General features: G+C 46.0%; 1 protein-coding gene across 1 annotated transcript in view; it reads right to left on the minus strand.

Moving 5' to 3' along the window:
- dcc (DCC netrin 1 receptor) overlaps nucleotides 1–24,083 on the minus strand; it is a gene marked incomplete at its 5' end in the record, with an annotated part of 933,706 nt that overhangs the window by 636,559 nt on the left and 273,064 nt on the right. The gene's annotated exons all lie outside the window — the stretch shown is intronic.

The raw sequence follows: 24,083 nt of genomic DNA on the forward strand, positions 1-24,083 counted from the left end.
CCTTAAGTGGGCATTAATTGTCCAGGTAAAAGCCTCAATTGGCCTGTCATGATGATAGCTGATTATATACTCAAGCCTGGACTTGAGTATTAGCTACTATACGGTACTCGGATAAGATACTGTAAGGTACACTATACTGCATATGGGGGCACCTGACCTGGGGGGGGGAGGGGGGGGTGGGGGGGGTGGGCGGAGTTTGAAGGTCGAAGGTCATACGGCACATGTTAGGGAGTTAGTTAGCATGGCAGATTAAATTATGTTATTCTTGGCATTAATGTTTTTCTTTCAGCCTAAGTTTTAACATGGCCCACTGGCAGTTGGACTGCCTGGCACCACCCAACATGGGTGGTAAAATTGCAATGCTGGATTTTACGTGCCCCTGGATTTTACATGCCCCTCCCTACCTTAACACCAAATGGCAGGGGAGTGTAAAATCCACCCCAATGTTTAAATTTCTGTACATTAACTGTATTGACATTTTTTTGAAAACTATAAAAAACAAATGAAGAGTTTCTACTCACTCATGAACAGTAAAAGGTCACCTAAGCCCTTTTTCTACTGCTAATGAGTTTGCTTCGATTCTTCTTTCAAATAATAAGTTCCCAAAAGACATTTCAGTGCAACGCTGAAGGAATACTGCAATATCAAAGATACTAATCTCTGAAAGAAACATTAACCTGAGACCCTTCTGCCTGTTCTGGTATCTCAGGTAGATGTTAAACATCTTTTTGTTATTATTTACGGAACAACAGGAAGTTCTGTTTGCATCCTGGCCAACATTCCTCCCTCAACCAGTGCAATCAAAATTAGAACAACCATTATTCATCTTGTTGTGTTTGTGGGATCTTGCTTTGTACAAAGTTTCTCAGGTTTGTTTTGCCCAGTCTGAATGGGGTGAAATTATTGCATAGGATAGAAATTGTGTGAACACCAAGTGTATTCCTACAAGGACGGCCATAATTTAAGGCGCCACTCTGGTCTCCCAGGTTTCAACTGCATTGATGAACTACCAGGAAATTGTGATCTTGGGGTGGGCAATGTCCTAATGTCAGTCCCAATTGCATTGTTCCAGCAAGGTGGTGTTTCTGAGAGTTGTCATTGGCCTTCCTCAGGAATTCCACTCAAAGCCTAGTGAAGCTCAGCAGGACCCACGAGAGGGATCTGCACTTCCCATTCTGGGCCTAGTGAAGGACACAGTAAATAAGGACAGATGGTAACCAATCACAGACCAATGGTACTGCCGTCTGGTTGCTCCTCAGTTCTTTTCGAGGTGCCGTCTAAGATTTGCTATTTTACTGGGGTGGACATGGGCCAGGATATTTCCTATAGCGGTTGGGCTGGGCGGGGGCGGGAGCGGGTGTGGAGCCGATCGCCGCCCACGTTCGGCTCCGCACCACCATTTTACGCAGGTGGGCCAATAAAGGCCCGCCCAGCATAATATGGGGCCAGTAGCACTCAGCACTACCTGTGCAGGCAGGGTGGGGAGGGAGAGTTGGGGCCAAAGTGAAAGAGCGCAACAATCCCCCTGAGGCACAGAGCTGCCTCAGGGAGATTGAATGGATATCAAAATAATTAAAATACTGATTTTAAAATTTATTTAAACAGTTATTTGTTTAACATTGTCACATGAGTGGGGGACTATGTCAGATGAGTGGGAGCATGTTTTTATATTTATGAAAATTAATTAATTTATTTAATAAAGACTTCAGGAAATCTCATCCCGCTCGTGGATGAGGTTTCCTGAAAAACGCAAGGCGGCTTGGACTTTCCATCTGCCCGCCAACCTTAAAGTTGGACGGGCATCGTTCTCAAGTGGCTCAATTGATTTCTTAATGGCTTTAATAGGCCGCTTACCTTTCGGCGGACTCGCACTGGAGTCGGCTTCATACCCACTGAACGAAATATCGTGATGGCGTGCGATGATGGCGGGACGCACGCTTGACATCATCGCGTGACATTTTACGCATCGGCGTGTTGGGCCCACCCTCCGCACGCCGACCGGAAATTTCAGCCCATAAGAATATAAGAGTATAGGAAAAAAACAGTAAAACCTGGGAAATAAGTGCACTGGTCTGAACCGGTCTTGTATACCTTAAAATAGAATGCTAGTTTGGACTAGTACTCTTATTTCCAAGTTTTTATTGTTTAAGGAGCAGGAGTAGGCCATTCAGCCCCTTGAGCCTGCTCTGATATTCAATAGGATCATGGCTGATCTGATTGTGGCCTTAACTCCAGTTTTCTGCCTGTCTCCTCAACCCCACCACTGCCCCACCCCCGGTAACCTTTGACTCAGGTCGCCTTGTTTGAGTCCCAAGAAATGCAGAGGTTCTGCTGCATTGCATTTCTGCCAGTTTGAAAGCTCTTGCATGATCTCCAATCTTATATCTTTCATGCTTTAGTTTATATAAATATGATCCTCCTACACAGAAGCCTGATCAGCTAGAATTTTGCGTTTGGTGTTCGGGGATGCACCCGACATGCAATATATGACGTGAGATGACGTTGGTCATGTGTCCTGACGTCATCATGCACTCGCACGATATTTCGTTCGGCGGGCACATGCCAAAGTTGGCTGCGTGCCCGCCAATAATTGAAAGGCCTATTAATGCCATTAACAAGCTAATTAACTTGAAATTCACGCTGCCCGTTCAACGAAACGGTTGGTGGGCTGGCGAAAAGGCATGCGGCCTTTACATTTTTTATGAAACTTTATCCATGAATGGGATGAGGTTTCCTAAACCTAATAGAAATTAAACAAAAACTTTATTTTGAATTTAAAAACATGTCCCACCTCATGTGACACAGTCACAAGAGGCGACAAGTTTCATTAAATTTTTATTGTCTTTATTAATTTTTTTAAAAGGCCCTTCAATCTGCCTGAGGCAGCTCCGTGCCTCAGGGAGATTGAAGCGCTCTTTCACGTACATGTGAGAACTTAATTGGCCCGCCTGGGTGAAATCATGGTGTGGAGCCGTTTGGGGGCGGTGGTCAGCTTCCCGACTGCCCCCCACCTGCTCCTGCCGAGTACGCCCAATGAAGGAAAAATTCTGACCATAAAATCAAAACCCAATTAAAGAGCAAGTGTCACTATCAGGGTGCTTTTATAAGTTTTAGCCTTTAGAAATAACTGCAACCAACTTTAAAAATCTTGTTTATTTAACAAGATCGGCACTGTAGATTTCTGAGGGCTAATGTTTTCCCGCATTGACTGTAATGGACAAACATAATAGCATAATGACAGATGTCACCGCTGGGGACCCGAGAACAACTCTGGGCCAATTTTGCCAACCTTTGGATTTTAAAGCTGTATTAAAGGCTACATTCATGTCTGAAAATAAATTTTGATCCACATGCAGGTGTTTCTATTCCCGATTTATTTGTGCAGGATTAAATTCTATCCTCAACAGGAACAAGTAAGATTCCATTGCAATGATGTAAAGTGGTTTTCTGTATTTCTGTGCCAAAAATTAATGACTTTGTTAAGACCTAGCATTTAACTAACCAAACACACAAGGTGCACTCTACTTCAGGAGTACATATGGCACTGCAATTATTTTACCTCATGTTTAAAAAAGTGGTAATCCTGAAGCATTAGATAACTGGTGCAAAAAGCACATGGAAAATGAGAATATTTTTATGCAGCAAATTGCTCTGATCTGGAATGCAATGCCTGGAAGCAGATTCAATAGTAAGACCATAAGACCATAAGACATAAGAGCAGAAATTAGGCCATCCAGCCCATCGAGTCTGCTCCACCATTCAATCATGGCTGATAAGTTTCTCAACCCCATTCTCCCGCCTTCTCCCCGTACCCTTTGATCCCCTTACCAATCAAGAACCTATCTAGCTCGGTCTTAAATATATTCAATCACCTGGCCTCCGCAGCCTTCTGCGGCAATGATTTCCATAGATTCACCACTCTCCGGCTAAAAAAGTTTCTCCTCATCTCTGTTCTAAAAGGTCTTCCCTTTACTCTGAGGCTGTGTCTTTGGGTCCTAGTCTCTCCTACTAATGGAAACATCTTTCCCATGTCCACATTATCCAGGGATTTCAGTATTCTGTAAGTTTCAATCAGATCCTCCCTCATCCTTCTAAACTCCATCGAGTATAGACCCAGAGACCTCAAACGTTCCTCATATGTTAAGCCTTTAGTAACTTTCCAAAGAGACTCGGTTATATACTCATAAAGGAAAATAGTCGCTTGGTAGTACAGAACTTGAGTATTTCTGAAAAAAGAGACATGCTGTTCAAGCTTTTCATCTCGCACTCACCAGGACAGATTCACCAAGAGTGCCAAATCTCAAAGGGAACAACAGTTGATACTGCATGAAAAGAAGGTGCTGACTGGTTGTAAGTGGGCTTTGATTGATAGAAGCATTGTCATGGAGAATGCACCAGTGAACAGTTAACTGCCAAGCTTTTGTTTAAATTCAAACCAGGCAGGAAAACTCTGGTTGGGCAAGGCAGTGCTATGGGGAATGTACCAGGGAATAGCTTTCCCCCAAGCTTTTGTTAAGTTGAAAAAGGTACAATGCGTGGACATGTTATTTCTGCTTCTAATGGACAGGGTACTGTGTGTGAATATATGTAACATCTAGCAGCCATAAGTGAGATACACTGCAAATCTGACTGATAATCTTAAATGGGCTGTCAGTGTAATTCTTAGCACAGTCAGGATTGTTTGGCAAGTGTTGTCCAATTACAGAATTACATCTAATGTTGGACAATATGTTCTGAATTTTGCAAGCATGGACTGGTCAGTACTTTGCCTGTTGTGAATAGCCAAAGGGACTTGCTATTTCATATGATTCTCCAGTTATTGGGACATACAGCCTACATACCTGGCACCACAATGGCAGTGAAATTCATACACCACATCACTTATTTGTGTGGTCGGCAGAACATCTTTTTGGCGGCATCTTGTTAGTGGAGAATATAACTTGTGTTGCTACTGCATTGTAGGAATGTGTAACAGCTAACTTCACTTGCTGCTCAAAGTTTTGAGATACCTTACCCTTCTGGGGTAATCTGAGGTAGACTGGGCACTTTTCAGGACTGAAAGTGGTGGCCTTAGGCCCATTCATGAGTTTGCATGATATACAGCGAGCAACTATTTGACCAGAGTAGCCATTATCCTAGAGGATAGCTTTGATGTGCCCTATTTTGATATCAAGCTTGTGCAATGAGCAAATGGCTTGGGCCCTATATAGAGCTAGTCTCAGTAATGGTGACCATGAAACAATCTTTGATTGTTGTAAAAACCCATCTGATTCATTAATGCCATTTAGGGAAGGGAATCTTCCATCCTTACCTGATCTGGCCTAGATGTGGCTCCTGACCCATAGCAATGTGGCTGACTCTTAACTGCCTTTGAAATGCCTAAGAAGCCATGAAGTTCAATGGTAATTAGGGATGGGAAATAAATGCTGGCCTTGCCAGTGACACATAAATCCCATGAAAGAATAAAGAAGAAAAAAGACAAAAAGTTTTGACAGCGTGTCTCTTTTTTCAGCAATGTAAAGGAAAAAATGCAAAGCCATGGAGAAGGGACATTGGGGTGGTACATACTGGATAGCTCCTTTCAAGAGCCAGCATAGCACAATGGGGAAAATGACCTCTTTCTGTGCTGCATAATTCTATGATTTTAAGTTATAGGGGACAAATCTGTATAGCATCACCAGGGACAGGCAACACTGCAGGCTGCTAACTGCACAACATGCACAGTGTTCTCCACTAATATCAATGAAGATTGCCGCATAGTCTAGGCAGATAGATAGAAGTGGTAATATATGTACATATTTCTCCCCCATGATCCTCAAGTAATAAAAACGAGACCCCATATAATGAATTCCTAGATAAGATTGAGGATTATCTGCATAATAGCAACCTAGTAAACAGCAGCGAACAGAGGACTGATAACAAAGAGTAGCAATAAATGGATCATTTTGGGTTGGCAGACTGTTACTAGTGAATTATCGAAGGATCAGTGCTGGGTCTTCAGCTATTGCCAATTTTGTAAATTACAATTATGTCTTGAATGAAGTGTCCAAGTGTGATATATCCAGGCTTTCTGACAATACGAAGTTATATGAAAAAGTAAGTTGTAAGGAGGGCACAAAGCTTTGTAAAGAGATACTAATAGTGGGTGAGAAGGTGGCAGATAATATGCAGAAATGTTCTGCACTTTGGTAGGAAGAATAGAAAAACTAAACATTTTTTGAATGGTGAGAAACTATTAATTGTTGACATTCACAGAGATTTGGGTGTCCTTGTCCAAGAAATTCAAAAAGTTAACATGCAGCTGAGTGGTTAAATGAACGTTCTACAAGATGCACACTATCCTCCCTCAACAGCATCTTCCAAACCGTGATTCCTACCACCTAGAAGAACAAATGCAGCAGATGGATAGGGCCAACATTACCTGCAGGTACCCCTCCAAGCCACACACCATCCTGACTTGGAACTATATCACCATTCTTCACTGTCATTGGCTCAAAACTGGAACTCCCTTCCTAAAAACACTGTTGTACCTACATAACATGGACTGCAGCTCACCACCACCTTCTCAAGGGCAATTAGGGGTGGGTAACAAATGCTGGCCAACCCCACAAAGCCCACATCCAATGAACAAATAAAAATAATAGCAAACAATTAGGAAGGCAATTGATCTGCTGGCCTTTTTTTGCAAGGGGATCAGAGTACAAGAGTAAGGAAGTCTTGTTGCCATTTTAAGGAGCTTTGGCGAGACCACACCTGGAATACTGCAGCTTTGGTCTCCATATCTAAGGAAGGATATACTTGCCTTACAGTAGGTGCAATGAAGGTATAAGGGGATCAGGCAAAAAAGTGGAGTTGAAGTCGAGGATCAGTCATGGGCTAGGATTTTCCGGTCATCAAGTGGGATTGGCGGGGGTGAGCAGGAACGGCCACAAAACAGACCACTGCCTGTGATCGGTCAGCCAGCGTGAATCACATGCTGCAACGCTCAGCGCTGCCAGGGCGTGGGGGGAGGAGGGCGGAGGCGGAAGGTTGCGAATGTGTGTGCAGTAAAAGTTCCCTGGGGCATAGAGCTGCCTCAGGGAGCTGAAGATTTTTAAAATAAAAAATAAAGAATTTGAAAATGTTAAAAAAAAACATATCCCCTCATATGACTTACATGAGCTGGGACATGTTAGAAATTAGTTTGAAAAATTTTTATTATTTTAAAAATCGCTGATCGAAACCTCATCCTGCCCATGGATGAGGTTTCGAAAAGATCCAAAGGCCGCATGGCCGATTCGCCTGCCTATCAACAGTAAGGTTGGTCAGGCAGCAAAAAAATTCTTTTTATTATGACTTTAATGGTCTAAATAGGCTGCTTAATTGTCAGCGGGCGCGCTGCCGACTCCCACCTGCGCCTGTCGACCGAAATATCATGCGTCATTTTACACTCGGTCAGGTTGGGTGCATGCCCGCCCGATGAGCAAAATATCCTGCCCATGATCTTATAAATGGCACAGCAGGCTCAAGAGTCTGTATGGTCCACTGCTGCTCTTTTATTATTTATGTCCTTATGCTTTTATGTTTCAAAGTCTTTTGGCTAAGTTCCACTAACAACTATTAATTAAAATACAAAACTGTGGAGAATCAGGGCCAACCCAAAGAATGCACTGGAGTCTGGTTGAAGGTTTGGAAATGCATGTGTATTCATTAGAAGAGCTATGTCAAAGTGGGAAGAGTACTGAGTTGTGCACCTCAGGGCTCAGGACTCAAATCACTAAGTGTTTTAATTTACATAAATGCCCTAGATTTGGAAGCTGAATACAAAGTCATCAAATTAGTAAGCAATACTAAAAAAGAAGCAATGCAATAGGGAGAAGCAGCTCAGAGTTGGACCAGATATGTATGTGGGTAGAACAATGGCAGATTACACTTAATGCTCTGGGTGAGCACTGGATGCTCACCCAACGTCATCGCGAGTCATTTTACGCTCGTCCGAGTCTCGCAGGCGCCCGTCCGACGCGCAGAATATTCTGCACCTAGTGTCAGGAGAACGACAGGCTAGAATGTAGAATGACACATGATAACATCGGGCATGCGTCCTGATGTCATTGTGAAGTTGTGAAGTTTCATTTAGCAGGCACGCGCCGGAGTCCGCTGCAAGCCCACCGATAATTGATAAGCCTATAAAGGCCATTAACAAGATAATTAACATGAATTTTATGCTGCCCCACCCCAGGCGAAAAGGCCAAGTGGCCTTTACATTTTTTAGGAAACCTCATCCATAAGTGGGATGAGGTTTCCTAAAGCAAATGCAAATGAAATAAAAACTTTCTTTGAAAAATAAAAACATGTCCCATCTCATGTGACACAGTCTCATGAGGGGACATTGTTTCATTAAATTTTTAATATCTTTATTTTTTGTGCAATAAAGCACTTCAATCTCCCTGAGGCAGCTCTGTGCCAGATCGAAGCGCTCTTTCACACGCATGCGCCGGACCTGACTCCCCCTCCTCCTACGCCCGCACAGGTAGCGCTCAGCGCTATCACTTGCGATCAATGCAGAGCAGGCCTTAACTGGCCCTCCTGCGTGAAATTGTGGTACGGAGCTGATCGCAGGCCCCTGCCAAGCCCACCCAACGAATGGAAAATCCTGGCCTGGAAAAACGTGGAGCTGGATTTTATGTGTCCCTGCCAGGTGTGTTTCTTTGAGGGGGTGCGGTCGGGTGGGGGTTGGGGTGTGGGGGTGCGGTGGCAGGGGGTGTTGGTGGGGGGGGACATTAAATAGGGTGGGTGTCCAGCACACCACCTTGTCACCTACCCCTGAGCTCACCTCCATAGCACTAAAATCAGCAGCCTGCCTGCCATATGTAAATAAATAAGTTATTAAGGGTCAATTGAGCTTGCTAACAAGCCAATTGACCCCAACGATACACTGCCCACGTCATAGTATGGTTGGCCTTTTTGCTTGGACTGGTTGCAATCCTGGCAGAGCCCAATACTGACCCCTTGGTGCTGCCAGGACTGCTGGAGCTGCCGGCCAATTGGGTTGGCCAGCAGCTCCCAAGGGCTTCATGGTGAGGGGCAGAAGTCCGACTTGAGTCAATTGAGCCCGGCCACAGCTTATTATGGCTGTGGGCTGGGCTTGCACAGAGTGAGTCAGCTTCTAGCTGACTTTCCTTCCGGTGGAGGGGATGAGCTGTAAAATGCAGCCCATGCGATTTTAAGCTCGAAAAGGGGGTGTTTGAGGAAATATCTTATTGAGGCATGTTAAACCAGAATATTACTTCAAATTAAACTGCAGGATTAGAATTATTGAAAACAGCTTCAAACTAGAGGAAGATACTTCAGGACAGATACCATGAAACCCATGATCAACATGTTGAATGAATACCCAGGTACAATATTGAGGGCAAAATCTCTGGAATTATTTGCTGAATAATTGCCATCATACCAATGTTCTTAGGATCTGTCGTCGGTGTCTAGGGATCTCAGTTAGGTTACTGGGGAGACGTGATTTCTATTGGTTTGCCCCATAATCCTAAATATAAATATATTTGTACAACAGTAGACAACTCTCAGTCACCTGTTGCCCTACTTTATATTCCAAATTTTCAGTAAGAAGCTACCTAGCAGCAAGCTGTACAAAATTCTCTTGCAGTTTCATGAAATAGTGAAGGAATTCCCTTTTTTGATGTCAATAAAGGAGCATTTATCATCTCATAGGGAAGGAAGATGTACATCCAGAAATGGGGGTTCCACTGCATTCCTGGTGCAGTAATACTCGTGTAACAGGAGCAACTCCAAGGAACTTCTAAGCCAAAACTCCTGCTACCTAAAAACAGCCTTTGTGAAGAATGAATAAAAACCTCATGATATGAATAAAATATGCCAATAGGTCCAAAGATATAAAAACAAAAATCTGCAGATGCTGGAAATCCAAAACAAAAACAGAATTACCTGGAAAAACTCAGCAGGTCTGGCAGCATCGGCGGAGAAGAAAAGAGTTGACCTTTCGAGTCCTCATGACCCTTCGACAGAACTAGGTGAATCCCAGGAAGGGTTGAAATATAAGCTGGTTTAAGGTGGTGGGAGTGGTGGGGGGGAGGGGAGAGAAGTGGAGGGGGGTGGTGTGGTTGTAGGCAAAAGCAGTGATAGGAGCAGATCATCAAAAGATGTCACAAACGGCAGAACAAAAGAACACATAGGTGTCGAAGTTGGTGATATTATCTAAACGAATGTGCTAATTAAGAATGGATGGTAGGGCACTCAAGGTATAGCTCTAGTGGGGGTGGGGGGGGAGCATAAAAGATTTAAAAATATTTAAAAATAATGGAAATAGGAGGGAAAAAGAAAAATCTATATAATTTATTGGAAAAAAACAAAAGGAAGGGGGAAGAAACAGAAGGGGGGTGGGGATGGAGGAGGGAGGTCAAGACCTAAAGTTGTTGAATTCAATATTCAGTCTGGAAGGCTGTAAAGTGCCGAGTCGGAAGATAAGGTGTTGTTCCTCCAGTTTGCGTTGGGCTTCACTGGAACAATGCAGCAAGCCAAGGACAGACATGTGGGCAAGACAGCAGGGTGGGGTGTTGAAATGGCAAGCGACAGGGAGGTTTGGGTCATTCTTGCGGACAGACCGCAGGTGTTCTGCAAAGCGGTCGCCCAGTCTACGTTTGGTCTCTCCAATGTAGAGGAGACCGCATTGGGAGCAACGAATGCAGTAGACTAAGTTGGGGGAAATGCAAGTGAAATGTTGCTTCACTTGAAAGGAGTATTTGGGCCCTGGACGGTGAGGAGACAGGAAGTGAAGGGGCAGGTGTTACATCTTTTGCGTGGGCATGGGGTGGTGCCATAGGTGGGGGTTGGGGAGTAGGGGGTGATGGAGGAGTAGACCAGGGTGTCCTGGAGGGTACGATCCCTACGGAATGCCGACAGTGGGGGTGAAGGGAAGATGTGTTTGGTAGTGGCATCATGCTGGAGTTGGCGGAAATGGCGGAGGATGATCCTTTGAATGCGGAGGCTGGTGGGGTGATAAGTGAGGACAAGGGGGACCCTATCATGTTTCTGGGAGGGAGGAGAAGGCGTGAGGGCAGATGCGCGGGAGATGGGCCGGACGCGGTTGAGGGCCCTGTCAACGACCGTGGGTGGTAAACCTCGGTTAAGGAAGAAGGAGGGCATGTCGGAGGAACTGTTTTTGAATGTAGCATCATCGGAACAGATGCGACGGAGGCAAAGGAACTGAGAGAATGGGATGGAGTCCTTACAGGAAGCGGGGTGTGAGGAGCTGTAGTCAAGGTAGCTGTGGGAGTCGGTAGGCTTGTAATGGATATTGGTGGACAGTCTATCACCAGAGATTGAGACAGCGAGGTCAAGGAAGGGAAGGGAAGTGTCAGAGATGGACCATCTGAAAATGATGGAGGGGTGGAGATTGGAAGCAAAATTAATAAATTTTTCCAAGTCCCGACGAGAGCACGAAGCAGCACCGAAGTCCAAAGATATCATCTTTTATAGCATTTAAGACTATGAGGCAAAGTAGTTCTGCCTTCAGGATGCAGAAGGTTACATTTTAAACCACTGTATTGCACTTACAGTTTAGGTTTGGAAAGAAAAATCCCATCACCATGGTAACAGTCACTGTACCATAGACTCGAGCAGGCCACTCCTCTGCATGACTCCGTATGACATACTTGTTCCATAGCATAGACAGAGGCAGAGGGAGACAGTGCAAATATGCCTTTGCCTCAGGTACTGACACAAATTGTCCATCTCCTTCAACATTTGTGGCCAAATATGTTCAAACTGATGTGCCAGGATAAGGTTTTAACTGTTGAGCCTAGAAATTTGGTCATGCCCAGCCATGCAACAGCCATCTAAGTCTCCAAAATGGCAGACAGAAAGTGCGCATATCTTTCTACCCAGAAAGGCGGAGGCGGTGGCATCGTGGTATTGTCACTGCACTAGTAATCCAGAGGCCCAGGTTCTGGGGACCCAGGATTGAGTTCTACCACAGCAGATGGTGGAATTTGAATTCAATCAATAAAAATCTGGAATTAAAAGTCTAATTATGACCATGAAATGATTATCACTAATGTCCCTTTAGAGAAGGGAATCTGCTGTCCTGGCCTGGTCTAGCCTACATGTGACTCCAAACCCAGAGAAATGTGTTTGGCTCTTAAATGTCCTCTGAAACGGCCAAGCAAGTCAACCTTGTATCAAACTGCTAGAAAGCCAATAAGAAATGAAACTGACTGGACCACCTGACCTAAGCACTGGGAAACGGCAATGGCAAACTCAGCCACGTCAACCCTGCAAAGTCCTCCTTACTAACATCTGGGAGTTAATGCCAAAATTGGGAGAAATGTCTCACAGACTAGTCAAGCAACAGCCTGATGTGGTCATTCTCACGGAATCATAACTTACAGATAATCTCCCAGACACCACCATCACCATCCCTGGGTCTGTCCTGTCCCACCGGCAGGAAAGGCCCAGCAGAGGTGGCAGCACAGTGGTATACAGTCAGGACAGAGTTGCTCTGGGAGTCCTCAACATTGACACCGGACTCCATAAAGTCTCATGGCATCACGTCAAACATGGCAAGGAAACCTCCTACCGAGTACCACAAATATCTCCATCCTCAATGATGGGAGAGCCAATCACATCAGTGCAAAAGATAAGGCTGAAGCATTTGCAAAAATTTTCAGCCAAAGGTGCCGAGTGGATGATACATCTCGGCCTTCTCCATAGGACCCCAGCATCACAGACGCCAGTCTTCAGCCAATTCGAATCACTCCACACGATATCAAGAAATGGCTGAAAGCACTGGATACTGCAAAGGCTATGGGTCCTGGCAATATTCCGGCAATAGTACTGAAGACTTGTGCTCCAGAATTTGCTGCACCTCTAGCCAAGCTGTTCCAGTACAGCTACAACATTGGCATCTACCCGTCAATGTGTAACATTGCCCAGATATGTCCTGTACACAAAAAGGACAAATCTAACGCGGCCAATTACTGTCTCATCAGTCTACTCTCCATCATCAGTAAAGTAACGGAAGGGGTCATCAACTGTGCCATCAAGCGGCAACTGCTTAGCAATAACCCACTCACTGGTGCTTAGTTTGTGTTTGTTAGGGTTAGTCAGTTCCTGACCTCATTACAGTCTTTGTTCAAACATGGACAAAAGAACTGAACTCCAAAGGTGAGGAGGGAGTGACTGCCCTTGACATCAAGGTCGCATTTTACCAAGTATGGCATCAAGGGGCCCTAGAAAAGCTGGAGTCAATGGGAATTAGGGGGAAAACTCTCCACTGGTTGGAGTCATACCTAGCACAAAGAAAGATGGCCGTGGTTGTTGGAAGTCATTCATTTCAGTTCAGGACATCACTGCAGCAGTTCCTCAGGGTAATATCCTAGACAGAAACATCTTCAGCTGCTTCATCAATGATCTCCCTCCCATTATAGGTCAGAAGTAGGGATCTCCGCTGATGATTGCACAATGTTCAGTACCATTTGCGGCTCCTGAGATACTGAAGCAGTCCATGTCCAAATGCAGCAAGACCTGGACAATATCCCGGCTTGGGCTGACAAGTAACAAGTAATATTTGTGTCACACAAGTGCCAGCAAGGACCATCTCCAACAGGAGAGAGCCTAACCATTGCCCCTTGACATTCAATGGCATTACCATTGCTGAGTCCCTCGCTCAACTTCCTGCAGGTTACCATTGACCAGAAACTGAACTGGACTAGGCATATAAATACTGTGGCTACAAGAGCAGGTCAGAAACTAGGAATCCTACAGCGAATAACTCACCTCCTGACTCCCCAAAGCGTGTCCACCATCTACAAGGCATAAGTCAGGAACGTGATGGAATACTCTCCACTTGCCTGGGTGAGTGCAGCTCCCACAACATTCAAGATGCTTGACCCCATCCAGGAAAAAGCAGCCCACTTGATTGGCATCCCACCCACAAACATTTACTCCCTCCACCACCAGTGCACAGTGGCAGCAGTGTGTACCATCTACAATGTGTACCATCTACTGCAGGAATTCAGCAAGGCTCCTTAGACAGCACCTTTGAAACCTATGACCGCCACCATTTAGAAGGACAAGAGCAGCAGATAGATGGGAACACCACCACCTGGAAGATCCCATCAAAGCCACTCACCATCCTGACTTGGAAATATGTCACTGCTCCTTCACTGTCGCTGGGTCAAACAGCACTGTGTGTGTACCTAGACAACATGCAGCAGTTCAAGAAAGCAGCTCACCACCACCTTCTCAAAGGCAATTAGTGATGGGCAATAAATGCTGGCCTAGCCAGCAACACCTTTGTCCCATGACTGAATAAAAAAAGAACACCAGCGCCCCATATTGGATAAGGTAGGTGAGTGTTTCATATACTGTAGGCATGGCTGCTGGCTTCTGGAATTATCTGGAGAGACTCTAGTCTTACTTTGGTACTTGCTTCAACTGGTTTATTAACACTAGAAATGAGACAGGTTACAGAGTAGATATGTCTCTCACGAGTACACTGTTCCATCTTCTCTCCCTAGTGTCTAGCACATGGACTGCTGATGTCACTATTACATCATGGTCTACATCACTCATTACCATAACTATTCCATTAACCTATTACGCTACATCGAGCTTGCAGCAGGAACCCATTTTGAGGACATTTTAAGAACAGCATGATTTACTTAAGTTTTCAAATGTCCCAATGCTTTGTAAGCCACACACTGACTTTGCACAGCACAACATGGCCCTATCTGGCAGGACGGTCACCATATGTATCTGAATGTAAAGCAGGGAGGAGTATTCCTGATTCTCCCATTCCCACATGCCAGCTGCCTCTATCCCTTCCTGCTGATCACTTCGGCTACCTGTTCCCTCTTGGAGCTGATTCCCTCCAACCACCCATGGTTCCTCACTCCTGCAACAAATCCAAGGCCTGATATTGAACCACCCCGAGGCTCATGCCCAAATTTATAGACTGTAATCTCTCATTGTGGGGGCCGATTTGCTTAGTTGGCTAGATGGCTATAGTGTGGTGCACAATGATGCCAACAGTATGGATCCAATCTCTGTACCAGCCATGGCAGCTCATGGTGTCCAGTATCCTTGCTTTGCCTATGCTTGATGCAGAGTGGTGCACCTCAAGCTACATAATCACTTGTCTCTCTGTAACAGAAAAAGGTGTCCTTGGTCCCTTCTAGGCTCTGATTCCCTACCAGTCTCTAATTGTAAACTGCCTGATATAGATTACTTTATTTACAGGAAGGAAGAACTATGTGGGAGTCTTTTTTTAAATGGTGATTTAGTTCCTGGGACAGACTGAATCATTAAAATTTAGGTACATATTAGGAAAGCTGTTCACTTTATCCTAGCTCCTAGAAAGTACACAACAGCCTCTCCATCACAACCCCCAGCTGCTTCTTAGATGATTTGGTCTGGAGCTGTTCTAGTACATTGCACATCTCTCAATTTATGAAGCCAGTTATGTGTTCTGAATAACATTTTACCAAATGGCAGAACTCCTTTAAGGTCACAGCAGGCCAGCTATCAGCACATCTGACAACCTACAATGCCAGTTTGGCTCACCTCCTTCAAGAGCTGTCACATTATCCCAACATGAAGGGGTATTTACGATCCATTAAATAAACCATCATGGACACGCATGGAGCAAATTAGTTTCAGTTGAAGGAGCCTGTCATTTAGCAGGTCCCTCTACTTAAAGAGGTGCATCTAAAAAAGATCTATTGACCTATGTTATATAAAACTTTGGTTCAATTAGCAATAAAGAGAGTTAGCTTATTGATGAGAGTAATTTGGTCAAAACTAAGGATTTTGGCTGCAAAGTTAAAGAAAAATCTCTAATACAAGGAATCTTATCTCTGCACTGAGGTTTAGATTAACTCAGACTTTGTGCTCAAATGTAGAATGTTGAAATGTTGAAAATTTTGAAGGTTTGAATCAAAAGTAGGAATAAACTGTGCCGCTGTGATGAGTAGCTAGAGTTGACGTTAGACCAAGAGGATGAACAGAGCAGCTGCCTCAAGGGAATCGGTTAACTCCTGATAACTCAAAGTTGTTTCTTTGTGCTTAAAAGATAAAATTATCTATTAATTTCAATTAAGCAATGTAAATAAAATAACAAACTGGGAACAAAGTAACAAAAGAATTGAGTTGCAAGATAATTTGATTTTAGTTAAGACTGTAGGAAGATCAGGTCCAAGCCTAAACATGGGCACCTTACCAACAAAGGCAATCAGACATTTATCTTTTTGTTAAGAATGTTTATTCTCAGGATATGGGTATTGCTGTCAAGACTGCCATTTAACGCCCATCTCTAGTTGTCATAGGAAGGTAATGGGGAGCCCTCTTCTTTAACTGAATTTCATTGTAACCGCATTTTTAATTCAGCTAGGTAGTTTTGCTTGACCACTTCAGTATCGACCATATTGGTGTGGGTCTATAGTTAAATATAAGCCCAAACCAGGCAAGGAATGATAGATTTCTTCCTGCTAAGGGGCATTAGTGAACCAACTGGGTTTTTATGACAATCTGTGTAGCTTCATGGACACTTTTGCTGACACCAGCTTACTTTTCAAGGAAAACTAAGGGCGGAATCTTCCCAGATTTGCACTAAGCGCGGTAGCGGGTATGAAAAAAGACGTTTTACTCACTGGCCGCAATGGCGAGTTTTCACGCCGTCTCATCTCCTTCCTGGCATAATGCCAGGAAACTCGGCAGATCACTGGAAGCTGGGCTCGGATTTGCCCGCCACGCCATGACCTCAGTGCTCCCTCGCTCCTGTCGCCATATTTAAAGCACACCAGAGTGCAGCCTACTTCATGTCTACAGACCAGGACTGCTCCAGGCGCCAGGTGGCCCTGATAGCCAGGAAGGTAGCACTCTCAAATTTAGTGATGCCTCTCTGGGGTGCCTGCTGGATGCAGTGGAAGGCTGCTGTAATGTTCTCTTCTCCTGCTCTGGCCGCTGCAGGTCCACTAGAGTCACCAAACTGGCCTTGGAAGCGGTGTAAGTGACGGTCAGCCATCCAGCCATCTACTGCAGGAAGAGGATGAATGCTCTCATCTGTTTTTCTTTATTCATTCACGGGATGTGGGCTTCGCTGGCTGGGCCAGCATTTTTTGCCCATCCCTAGTTGACCTTGAGAAGGTGATGGTGAGCTGCCTTCTTGAACCGCTGTAGTCCATGTGGTGCGGGTACATGCACAGTGCTGTTAAGAAGTGAGTTCCAGGATTTTGACACAGCGACAGTGAAGGAACGGCGATATACTTCCAAGTCAGGATGGTGAGTGACTTGGAGGGGAAATTCCAGGCTATGATGTTCCTATTTAGCTGCTGCCCTTGTCCTTCTAGATGGTGGTGGTCATGGCTTTAGAAGGTGCTGTCTAAGGAGCTTTCGTGAATTCCTGCAGTGCACCTTGTAGATGGTACACACTGCTGCCATTATGCGTTGGTGGTGGAGGGAGTGAATGTTTCTGGATAGGGTGCCAATCAAGTGGGCTGTTTTGTCTTGGATGGTGTCAAGCTTCTTGAGTGTTGTGAGAGCTGCACTCATCCAGGCAAGTGGGGAGTATTCCATCACACTCCTGACTTGTGCCTTGTAGATGGTGGACAGGCTCTGGGGATTCAGGAGGTGAGTTACTCGTCACAGGATTCCTAACCTCTGACCTACTCTTGCAGCCATGCTATTTATATGGATAGTCCAGTTCAGTTTCTGATCAAGGGTAACCCCCAGGATGTTGATAGTGATGGATTCAGCGATGGCAAAGCCATTGAACGTCAAGGGGTGATGGTTAGACTCTCCCTTGTTGGAGATGGTAATTTCCTGACACTTGTATAGCACAAATATTACTTATCATTTGTCAGCCCAAGCCTGGACATTGTCCAGGTCTTGCTGCATTTGGACATGGACTGCTGCAGTATCTGAGGAGTCGTGAATGGTGCTGAACATTGTGAAATCATCAGCGAACATCCCCATTTCTGAGCTTATGATGAAAGGAAGGTCATTGATGAAGCAGCTGAAGATGATTGGGCCAAGAGCACCAGCCTGAGGATCTCCTGCTGTGATGTCCTGGAGCTGAGGTGACCGACCTCCAACAACCACAACCATCTTCCTTTGTGCTGGGTATGACTCTGACCAGAGGAGAGATTTCACCTGACTCCTATTGACTCCAGTTTTGCTCGGACTCCTTGATGCCACACTCGGTCAAATGCAGGCTTGATGTCAATGGCAGTCACTCACACCTCACCTCGCAGTTCAGCTCTTTTGTTCAGGTTTGAACCAAGGCTGTAATGAGGTTAGCAGCTGAGTGGCTCTGGCGGAACCCAAGCTGGGCATTAGTGAGCAGGTTATTGCTAAGCTTGATAGCACTTTTGATGACTCCTTCCATTACTTTACTGATGATCGAGAGTAGACTGATGGGGCGGTAATTGGCTGGGTTGAATTTGTCCTGCTTTTTGTGTACATTATCTGTAAGATATGATTCTGTGAGGATGACTATGTCAGTCTGTTGCTTGACTAGGCTGTGAGCCAGCTCCCCTAATTTTGGCACTAGATCCCCTAGATGTTAGCAAGGAGGATTTTGCAGGGACGACAGGGCTGAGTTTACCGTTGTCATTTCCAGTGCCTTGCTCGATCCCATGTGGTCCATCCGGTGTTGTTCCTTTTTTGATACAACGATTTCATACAACTGAGTGGTTAGGCTGTTTCAGAAGGCACTTATGAGTCACCACATTGCTGTGGTTCTGGAGTCACATGTGAACCAGATGGGTTTTTACAACAATGGTTTCATGGTCATCATTAGACTTTTAATTCCAAATTTTTATAGAATTCAAACTCCGCCATGGCAGAATTCAAACCCAGGTGCCCAGATTCATTACTCTCAGTCTCTGGATTACTAGTCCAGTGACAATACCACTGCGACTTCGTCAGGGTAAGTCAACCACCTCATCACTCTCAATTCACACACTCACAAACCCATCACACATCCACAGGGATCTCACACCTCAAGGGCAACACCACTAATTCTCACACAAACCCTCACATCTCCATCACATCCTCTAGAGCTTGCATCCTCATTTTGTCCATGTCTCTGCTCACCACACAAGCATTCCACACAGTGCCATGTGTCCTGCTCACACTCTCTCCATTTGTTTTCATGCAGGACAAGCTGGCTCACAACAGCAGAGAGAGGTCCCAGACCAGGATTGAAGTGGCCCATGTTAGACCCCTCATTCACTTTGAAGAGCATGCCATCACTCTGACTGGTGAGGATGTGGACCGTGCTTGTGGTGATGGTGAGGTCGGTGGTGAACATCCCATGTGAGGATCCTGCACCCTGTTTCAACACAACTGTGAATGTTCTCTCTCTCTTGCTTTTGACTCTGCTGCCATGCACTAATTATCTCTACTTGGGTTCACAGGGAGCTCTGCCAAGTGGCTGACACCCTCAGTCAGCATCCATGTCCTCACCTCCAGTGAAGAGGACACCTCCTCCATTGAAGAGCTGGAAATAAGCAGCCTGGAAGACCCGTCACAGTGCTTACCCACACCCTGCACCAGCACAGAGACACACACCTTGGTGGGACCTACATCTAGGGCAGGCTTGGGTTCACAATCTGGTGGTCACCTCATGAAAACATGTCCACAGCAGGAGGAGGCAGGTTCAGCCAAGCTCCCTGGCACTCAGAGCACTGCTGGGGAAGAGGCATCTGTGAGGTGCATGTCACATGACAAGCCTCTGGATTCAGCCTCCCAACTTATCGTGGAGAGTCAGCAGAAGGTGGGGAAACATCACGCAGAGTTTTTGGAAGCCCTCAACAGAGAGGCATGTGAGTCAGGGGAGTGCATCCTCCTGCTCTCTGATGAAGTAGTGCCCACATGTGCACCCATGGAAGTCTCCAGGGGAAGGATGGCAGACGCCTTGGAGACGCTGGTCCAGCAGAACATGGAGATGTGCGCGGACCTGCACTCCATTATGGTAACCATGGGTGAGTTCCTGCAGTGGCAACGTGAGAGGAAAATGGGACACCTTGATGTCCCTCCAGGTGCTCCTTCCCCTCAAGGAGTCAGGCCGGGGCCCTTGGGCATCTGAAGGGAGGAGGAGCGGCAGCTGGACACCCCTGGGTTATCCCTACAGGAATCTCAGAGGCTTCCGCTCCATCTGTGTCCCCTTTGCCTGTGACTCCCTCAACTTCATCCTCTGTTAGCACAGAGGGAGCAGCTGGCTCAGAAGATGACAGTCAAAGCAAGCTGGGACCTTCAAAGCCACGGCTCTCCAGAAGATGTATGCCGAAGTCATCAGGGGCAACAGGGCCGAACATTGCACAGACTGTCACCACCCCTGCGGTGGATGTCAGGGCAGCACCTAGAAGATGTGGTAGGCCTAGAAAACTTAAGAAATTCTGATCACAGCCACATGGGTGAACACAATTTGTCACTTTATAATCTGAAAATTATTCAGTGAAAGTGAATACATGTGTATTGGTGTCTTTCAGCTTCATTGACAGGCTTCGTGAGTCCTCCCCTTGCATTCCGCCACATCAGCAGTTCAGCTGCACGCAACTGGACCTGAGTGACTCTGGAGTGAGAAGTGTGTGGCAGGGCCTTTAGGAGCCTGTGTAAGCACTCTTGCATGCACACGGAGCCTTCATCCGTCACACTCATCTCACTGTCCTGAGCAGTTTCAATACTGCCTGCTGGGGTTCCCTTTCATTTGTCCACCTGAGCTGACCTGCATCTCCATCCACTCACTGATCACACTCCCATGCAGCACCAGTGCCTGTCCAATCTGAGGCTCCACTCACTTTTCAATTTAACAAACATGGTTGTGGTAAATTCCTTGATCAGCTCCCCGGTCCTTTCCGCTGCCCCAGTCACCCATGTCCTTTCCCCCATCACTGTGGAACCTCTGGTGTCACCTTCCACCTCCCCACTATCACCTGCCAACACAAACCCTTGTCATTCCAGGATGTCCAGGTGAACATGCCCATTCCATACCACCCAGAGAACCCCATCCCGGTCCACACTGACGTTCCTGACCTCCTCCTTCCCCTCCCTAGGGTCTATGTCCGCCTCCATCACCCCATCAACCACCCTCGCACCCCCCCTTCTACCATTACCGATGCACACTCATCTTCCCACCCTACTGGCTCCCTCTTCCCCCTCTCACACTCACCATTCCCTCCTACCACCCTCAGTTTGCTCCCCAAGGTGCAGTCATTGACTCCACAGACCCCCACCCCTGCGCCTTCACTTGGACTTTCACCCCACCCTTACTCCCTCCTCTGCCTTTACCCCCTCCTCCACCCTTACTCCATCCTGCACCCTTACTCCCTCCACCACCCTTATTCCATCCCCTACCCCTCCGGATACCTTCTCCTCTCCAACTCCTCTCTCTCTCCCCACCCCCCCCCCCCAGACATCTTCCCTTCCCCAAACTGCCTCCTCCCTGATCCACTTTCCCCTCTCTGAACTCCCTCTTCGCACCTGGGCATCTTCCCCCCACCCACCCCCCCAAACTCCCTCCCTTACATCTACCTCCCCACTTTCAGCATTTTCCCCTGTTACACCTCCTCCTCGCCATACTCCCTCCTCCCACCCGACACCTTCGTTCCCACCCCCTCCCAACCTCACCCCCCCTCAACACCATTGTCTTCCACCCTCCCAAGCTCAGCCCCCCAACACTTTCAACCCTCCTCCCAAACCAATCCCTGCCACCGGTACACTTTCATCTCCCACTCACACTTAGACCTTGCTCTTCCTCCACTTCACCAATCATCTGTAGCAGCCCATGCTCAAGACCATGATGTTCCGAAGCAGGCCTGAAGCATCAACGAAGGCCCCCCCCACCTTCCGAGAGCTGCTGTGTGGCAAAGCCAGGTGTGTAAGGATCCACCCAGCATGCGATGCATGTGTTCCTCCAGGATCCGGTAGCTGTAGGGCTCCAGCATCTTCTTCTTCCTGGATGTCCGTGATTTGAGCAAGGATCTAAAGGTAAGTCCCAACTTCTGCGTGTCATAGTTGACCAAACATGTTCCGGGCTGGCGTGTTTTCCCACCAGTCTAACAGTAAATCGAGTGTGGGGAGAACGATTCCAGTTGGTCCTTACTTTGCATCCCATTACCAGATGCAAATCGTGTTCACGCCAGCCTCTAGCGGGATTTGCTTTCCACCATGGAGGACACCATTAGATGGTCCCGCTGTGATTTCACACTGGCTTGAATCTGATTTCTGCACTGAATTCTCCCCCCTCACTGCCTGCCATGTTGCCCACTGCCAACAGGACTGGACGATTCCGCCATAAGTCGAAATTCTGAAAGATGCTATGGCAGCAATTTATTATTCATGCTTTGGATTACCCGTTCAGTAACAAATCCATCACGCTATCATTGATTCAAGGTCTCTTCTGTCTGTTCAGGTGGACAGTAATGGGGTCAAATTAGGTACAAAGCCATCCAATTTAAGAAGCCATGTACCGAAGCCAGAAAAGCATCCAAAACACATCCAATATCATATTGTATTTGGGCACTGTAAAGCTCTCCTGGTGGCTGCATCAGCCCCTGAATATGCTAAGAGTATCCTGGGCCCTGTTTTCGGACTCAAATCACACTTTGATGTGCACTGAATGTCCTGGACCTGCTGTGTTCAGAATTACCTGGTGGCATGCATCCTAATCAGTGACCATGAAAGTTTCTTGAAAAGCATGACTAACCTTAATGTGGACTGGGAGGAGCTGGCATGTTCCTCCTGGCCTCACATAAAACTATAGACTGTTGCTGGTCATGGATTGTCCGACTGCCAAATGCCACCTTCCCTCAGATGACAATGAAGGGTGGACATTTGAGTCCAGTGGCAGGCAGGCCAATCACATATACTCTGACCTGGGTGCTGGTTGTTGTTGTTGTGGCTACACCCAGCCAGACAAGCGGTGAGTACTCCATCCTGCTCCTGACTTGAGTCTTAAAGATGGTGAAGAGACTTTATGGAGTCAGGGTACATTAACCTAGCCACTGTAACACAAGACCACAAGAATTAGGAGCAGGAGCAGGAATTAGGCCATTCAGCCCCTTGAGCCTGCTCTGCCATTTGATAAGTGGCCTCAGCTCCACTTTTCTCTCTATCCTCTATACCCTCTGATTTTCTTAATTGTCAATCAAAAATCTATCTAATCAGCCTTAAAAATACTCAATGGCCATGCCTCCACTGCTCTCCGGGGGAGAGAATTCCACAGACTCACGAATCTCTGAGAGAAAAAATTCTCATCTTTGTCTTAAATGGGAGACCCCTTATTTTTTAACTGTGTTCCCTAGTTCTAGTCCCTCTCAGCATCCACTCTGTCAAGTATCCTCAGGATCTTATATGTTCCAATAGGATTACCTCTCATTCTTTTATACTCCAATGGATATAGGCTCAAACTGCTCAGCCCTTCCTCTTAAGGTAACCCGTTCAGGCCAGGAATCAGTTGTGCGAACATTATCTGAACTGCTCCTAATGCACTTATATCCTTTCTTAAGTAAGGAGACCAAACTGTAATGAGTACTCCAGATGTAGTCTCACCAACGTACAACTGTAGGAGTACTTCCCTACTTTAATACTCCATTCCCCTTGCAATAAAAGCCAACATTCCACTTGCCTTCCTAATCACTTGCTCTACCTAACTTCTTGTGATTCATGTACCATAGAGTTCTACAGTCTCTCTCCATTTAAATAATATACTACATTTTTATTCTTCCTGTAAAAATGGACAAGTTCACATTTTCCCACATTATACTCCATCTGCCAAATTTTTGCCAACTCACTTAACCTGTACAAATCTCTTTGTAGCATCTTTATGTCCTCTTAACAGCTTATTTTCCTGTTTATCTTTATGTATTCAGCAAATTTATTTGGTCCTTTCATCCAAGTCATTGATATAGTTTGTAAATAGTTGAGGTCCCAGCACTAATCCCTGTGGTACTCCACTAGTTACAGCTTGCCAACCCAAAAATAACCCATCTTCCCTACTCTGTGCTTCCTGTTGGCTCGTTAATCCTCTAATTATCCATGTTATCCCCTATTTTGTGTAGTAACCTTTG

Source organism: Carcharodon carcharias, chromosome 1 (assembly GCF_017639515.1).
Source record: "Carcharodon carcharias isolate sCarCar2 chromosome 1, sCarCar2.pri, whole genome shotgun sequence".
In the NCBI taxonomy this organism is placed as follows: Eukaryota; Metazoa; Chordata; class Chondrichthyes; order Lamniformes; family Lamnidae; genus Carcharodon; species Carcharodon carcharias.